We start from the raw sequence: 6,511 nt of genomic DNA on the forward strand, positions 1-6,511 counted from the left end.
TTAAGCGTCTGTCTTTGGCTCAGGTCATGATCCCAGGGTCCTGGGATGGAGCCCCAGGGCAGGCTCTCTGCTCAGCGGGGAGTCTGCTTCTCCTTCTGCCCCTGCCCCTGCCTCTGCTTGTGCTCTCTCTTGTCTCTCTCAAATAAATGAAATCTTAAAAAAAAAATAATAAAAACCTTATTTAAAAAAACTTTTGGCGGTGGGGAGAGGCAGTTGGAGAGAAAGAATGTTTAGCATGCCCAGCACAGAACCCAACTTGGGGCTCGATCTCACAACCCTCCATCTCACAATCATGACCTGAGTCAAAAATCATGAGTCAAACGCTTAACCAACTGAGACACCCAGACACCCCAAAAATAAAATCTTAAAAAAAAAAATTAGAAGTTAATATTTCTAGTGACAGAAATTGGTATGCTTCTTGAAGGCAGGACCCATATCTGTTCACATTGTATCCCTAATGCTTAATAATAAAGCTTGTATATAGTAGATGCTTAATAAATATTTATTATGCAAATCACAAATCCTTCTAGAAAGCAACATGATCATGTGTTGGCAGAACCATAAAGATATTCAGACTCTTTAACCTAGTAACTATACTACAAAAATTTATTCTAAGAAAATATTTCAGTAGAAACCAGAAAATATGCAGGAAAATTGTCTATCCATATTGGCCCCAAGCTGGAAAAATTCTCAATGCCCAACCCTGAGAGAATGCTTTAAGTGGTTAAAAATGATGGGGCGCCTGGGTGGCTCAGTTGTTAAGCATCTGCCTTCGGCTCAGGGTGTGATCCCGGAGTCCTGAAATCAATCCCCACATCAGGCTCCTCCACTGGGAGCCTGCTTCTTCCTCTCCCACTCCCTCTGCTTGTGTTCCCTCTCTCGCTGGCTGTCTCTCTCTGTCAAATAAATTAATAAAATCTTAAAAAAAAAATAAATAAGTGGTTAAAAACGAGAAATAAATAAATCATATTAAAACTATTAAGTGCCATGGTGCCTGGGTGGCTCAGTCAGTCAAGCATCCGAATCTTGATTTCGGCTTAGGTCACCATCTCAGGGATATGAGATGGAGCCTGGTTGGGCCCTCTGCTCAGCAGGGCATCTGCTTTTCTCCCGCCCTCTCCCTTTCCCTCTGCCCCTTCTCCCACTCATGCTCTCTCTCTAAAATAAATAAATAAATCTAAAACAAAACCATACCACTATTAAGTGTCCGTTAAGGTTAAAGTTATGAGTTAAGTAGGACCAGACAATGCATAGCCTATAAACCAAACCATAATCCGCCCCCCAAGATGGTGAGCCCAAAATGGAGCAGGACCTCGTCTGTCTCACTTTTGCCTCCCCAAATGCCCAGCCCTAAACTGTCAGAGGACCTTCATCTAACATTAAGCACATTTCCCTCTTATTGCTTTTAGAAATTCCCAATTTAATTCCAACCACAGGAATGATACTCCACAGAATCGAGGGCCACCTGTGAGCCATCTCCAGGTTACACAAGAGGAATTTGGATCTTTTATTTAGTACACTGAGATAGACTTCTCCAAATCCTGTCCACGACTGACCAGAAAAGAAAGTCACTTAACTTCTGGTTGCCTCGGGTCCCTCATATGGAAATTGCAGATGAGAACCTACCTACCCTAAAGCGTTCTAGTGAGGATTAAATTAGATAATGTATGCAAAGTGCTTAGCATAGAGCCTGGCAGAGCTTTAATTCTCAATAAATGTAAGCTACTGTATTGCATAGTCTAATATAACTCTCCAAACTATACACTGAAAAGCCCTATTCAAGGCTGGTGATGAGAAACTGAAATCATGCATTTTAGAAGCTCTCTGTTATAATAATGACACATCTTATTTTATGAAGGATGAGGATTATGAATTAATCCCTAGAAATAACCACAAGATGAAATAGTGAGTCGTTTTGTAATGGACTCACTGTGCTCGTAAAAATCAAAAGAGCAATGAAAACCTATCTCCAAGGGGGAGCAGTAGTAATCTCAATTCTGCTCCAGTTTGATTAGTTTCTTTTAGAGCTGCAGATTTTGTAGGCTTTTTGAAAGAAGATGAAAAAAGGGAAGCTAGGGGCACCTACCTGGCTCAGTCAGAGGAGCATGTGACCCTTGGCCTCAGGTTGTGAGTTTGAGGCCCACATTGGATATAGAGATTACTTAAAGATAAAATCTAAAAGAAAGAAAGAAAGAAAGAAAGAAAGAAAGAAAGAAAGAAAGAAAGAAAGAGGGAGGGAGGAAGGAAAGAAGGAAGGGAGAGAGGGAGGGAGGGAGGGAGGAAGAGGAAAGAGAAAGAAAGAAAGAAAGAAAGAAAGAAAGAAAGAAAGAAAGAAAGAAAGAAAGAAAGAAAGAAAGAAAGAAAGAGGAATCTAGAAAATGCAGATTTGGCCAGCGTAAGGTTCATAGGGTGAGCAACATGAATGAACCTCATTCCACTTCAAGACTCAGTTTTCTGGGTCAGTGGCCAGCATCTGCCTGACTTAGGGCATAAGGCACTTTCTAACACCCGAAAGCATCTGCCCGTGTCAGAGCCCTGTTCTCCAGTTCAGGCAGAATGTTTTGTCACTGCCAAAACAGCAGCCCTTAAAAATGCCTTATGTTTTCAAACCTGTTTTCAAATTTGACTCACTAAAATAATAGTTCTTTTGGGAGACTAAAGTCATAAAACCAGCTGTCACTCAAATTATTTTACCTCTGTTTGAACTTTGGCTTCTTTACGTATAAAATGAGGAGATATATATCAACGATTGCTGGAAAATCAAATTAGGTAATGCATGTGAAACAATTTGATAAACGTGACACATTACTGTATATAAATTTAAATTGGTATGTTTCAACTATATGCAGTTAATTGTCAAATATTTAGGAGAACTAAAATAGACCATGTATATGAAAGTTGCAAGCACATTGCATGGAACATAGGTTCTGCACAACTGTGAACTAAATCAGAACCAATTACATCTTTAGTCATCCAAGATAATTCTATGGATAATATTTTTTCTTTTTTTTTTTTTTAAGATTTTATTTATTTATTTGACAGAGAGAGAGACAGCCAGCGAGAGATGGAACACAAGCAGGGGGAGTGGGAGAGGAAGACGCAGGCTCCCAGAGAAGCAGGGAGCCCGATGTGGGGCTTGATCCCAGGACCCTGGGATCACACCCCAGCCGAAGGCAGACACCTAACAACTGACCCACCCAAGCGCCCCAGGATATTATTTTTTCTAAGTTTCCGATCTCATTCGTTGCCTGTTGCAAGCTTTCCTTCCTTTGGGCCCTTGCTTAGCTCTGACTTCGGAGAACTTGGTGTCCTTCCTGCCCCATACCTGGACCCTGGATTCATTTTCTCCACCACCAGGGGCCTCTTTACATCAAATATCCCGTCTTCCTTCCATCTTCAACACCTCTCTGATCTGGAAAGAAAGAAAGAAAGAAAGAAAGAAAGAAAGAAAGAAAGAAAGAAAGAAAAAGAAAAGATAAGAAGCCCCACCTCCACACCTCTTCTTGTCCTCTGGCTCTTTTTCTACCTTTCCATCCCTCTTCATGTCAATGTTCCCTTAGGAAGGGGCATAGCAGACGTAGAGGGGTATGAAGCACGTCGAATTCATGTGGAAGGGACTGTGTCAGTCAGGGCCGTTGGACAGGGCAGCTGGAAGGGGTAGAAGCGAGAAAGAGAACACAAGATGGTATCCTAAAGAAAATACTGAGAAGTTAAGACTCATTAAAACCAAGAAAGAAGGAGAGGCTGTTAACGCCCCCAAATAATCAGGTTTCCAGTAAACACAGGAATAGTGCTAAAGGTCTGTCCCCCACTGAATGTGGAACCTGCTTCAGATTCTCTCTCTCTCTGCCCCCCTTTCCTTCCCTCTTGCTCACTAGTGATCTCTCCCCCTACTCCAAAAAAAGAAAGAAAGAAAGAAAGAAAGAAAGAAAGAAAGAAAGAAAAAGAAAGAAAGAAAGAAAAAGAAAGAAAGAAAATGAAAGAAAGAGCAAGTGAGCTGCGGACATCATAGCTGTGTCCACGGAAAAGTCCCAGACTCCCTCACTCTCTTTGGACCGCTGTTCTTAACCTTCAGCACAATCCAGTAGTTACTCTGAAAATAAAAGCAAGTATTTTTTTTAAGATCCACCAGAGGGAGACAAACTGAAAGAAAACATGTAGAAAGAATTCAGAAATAAAGCAAGCATATTTGAAACCTCCTAGATTAAGATTTCAAGAAAAATGATGGACTCGTACTAATGAATGGTCTCTTGGGATACAAATCTATTACAATTTAGTCAATTTCATAACTTTTTAATCATTAAAATGTGGGCTGTATTTTCCTGCTTTGTAGGTGTTTGCATTTAGTTGCATTTGGGGTCCGTAACAAAGAAGGGCAAAAAGACTATAAAAATTATTTTATTTTTTTAAAGATTTTATTTATTTATTTGAGAGAGAAAGAGAGAGAGAGAGAGAGTGAGCGGTAGGGAGGGGCAGAGGGAGAAGTGGGGCTTGATCCCAGGACCCGGAGATCATGACCTGAGCCGAAGGCACGCTTAACTGACTGAGCCATCCAGGAGCCCCAAAATTAATAATTTCAAAGTCCAGAGGACAAAGTGGATGTTGAAGAAAGTGGAAAGAGGACAGCCCTTGAATTCCAGCTGTGGCTCCGTCACAAGTTCATGATAGAACCAGACAAGTCTCTTTGCTGCAGTTTTCTCACCTGTGAAACACAATGACTGCATTAAATAATCATAGCTAGCGATTACTGAGTCCCTTCTTTGGGCAAGATACATACATTATCTCATTTCATCTCCATAACCCTATAAGGTAGGTACTATTACTGTGACTATCACTATTTTATAGATAAGGGGAAACTGAGTTTGCAGGAGGTTAAATCCCATGTCTGATATTATACACTTGTTAAGTCCCAAGCCAGGTTCGGGACTCAGGAAATCGGGCACCATTGCCTGTATGCCACACCACTACTCTGTACTGCTGTCTTTACAAAGATTCTTTCTGGTTCTCAAATTTCTATGACTTTATGATAAGCATGAAGAGTTAAACATAAAGATAGTTTAAAATGTCATATTTTGTATTTTCTTTCTAAATTCTAATACACGTTAGACCAAGAGCCTCGGAAGTAGGAACTATATATATAATATGCTTGTACTTTTTGATATGGTCTGTTGATGAAATCTGTATGAATCCAGCTGCGATCATTCAGTGACACATTCTAAATACATTTAGCAATACTACCAGTAATTTAAAAAGAAACAATTACATTAAGCTAGTAATCCTTTTTTAATATAAAAAGAAAAGAACTCAGGGATTAGCAAATGTTCCAGCCTCTCTTTTCTCTTTGAATCATGCTGGTTTCATTCCAGAGAAGATTAGTAAGATTTAAAAACCATTGACAGCCCAAAGCCTACCGGGTAACCAATTTTTATATAAAGGAAGCCCTAGGGTTCACTTAGGAGGAACAATATTTTTTAAAAGGCCATTTTTGGGGCCCCTGGGTGACTCAGTCGGTTAAGCGTCTGCCTTTGGCTCAGGTCATGATCCCAGGGTTCTGGGATCGAGCCCTGTGTCCGGCTCCCTGCTCAGTGGGGAGTCTGCTTCTCCCTCTCCCTCTCCCTCTGCTGCTACCCCTGCTTGAGCTCTTTCTCTCTGTCAAATAAATAAATAAATAAATGTCTCTAAAAAAAATTTTTTTTTAATAAAAAAAGGCCAATTTTGATCTTTGGTCCAGTGTCTTCTTCCCATGGTGCTTTGCCAACACGGCCCAAGGTCATTGTTTACACTGTGTTGAAAATGTTGCTGATTCTTCCAAGTAGAATTTGAAGGGGTTCAAGATAAACCTCCCAGAATGTCCCACTTTGGCATGCGGATTTTTTTTTTTAAAGATTTATGTATTTATTTGAGGGGGGAGGGGCAGAGGGAAAGGAAGAGGATAGAGAATTTCAAGCAGAGTCCCTGCCAGGGGTTGGGGGAAGGCTTGATCTCAAGGCCCCAAGATCATGACCTGAGTGGAAATCAAAAGTCAGAAGCTTAACCAACTGAGCCACCCAGGCCCCCCTACATGAGGATTATTTTGAGTTGAAGGCGATCAAGACCTTGCTGGTTCAATAGAAACTTTTGCCCTTCCCTTAACTACACAGAAAAATCTAAATGAGGGGGGAGGGGAAGGTCTTTCCAGAATGAGGGTTATTACCAGAGATAAATCTTGTCTGAGTAACCCATCATATGGCAGGGCAAACATCTAATTACCAAACCTAGGCTCTTCTCCTTATTACCCTGTGAATTGCATTCCTTTCTTTCTTTCTTCCTTTCTTTTTTTTTTTTTAAGATTTTATTTATTTATTTGAGAGAGGGAGAGAGCATGGGGGGGGGGAGAGGAGAGTGAGAGGAGGAAGGAAGGAAACTACCTGCTGAGCAGAGAGCCTGATGCGATGTGGGCTTGATCCCAGGACCCTGAGATCATGACCTGAGCCAAAGGCAGCCACTTAACCAACTGAGTCACCCAGGTGAC

This window comes from Ursus arctos, unplaced genomic scaffold, assembly GCF_023065955.2.
Source record: "Ursus arctos isolate Adak ecotype North America unplaced genomic scaffold, UrsArc2.0 scaffold_2, whole genome shotgun sequence".
Taxonomy (NCBI): domain Eukaryota; kingdom Metazoa; phylum Chordata; class Mammalia; order Carnivora; family Ursidae; genus Ursus; species Ursus arctos.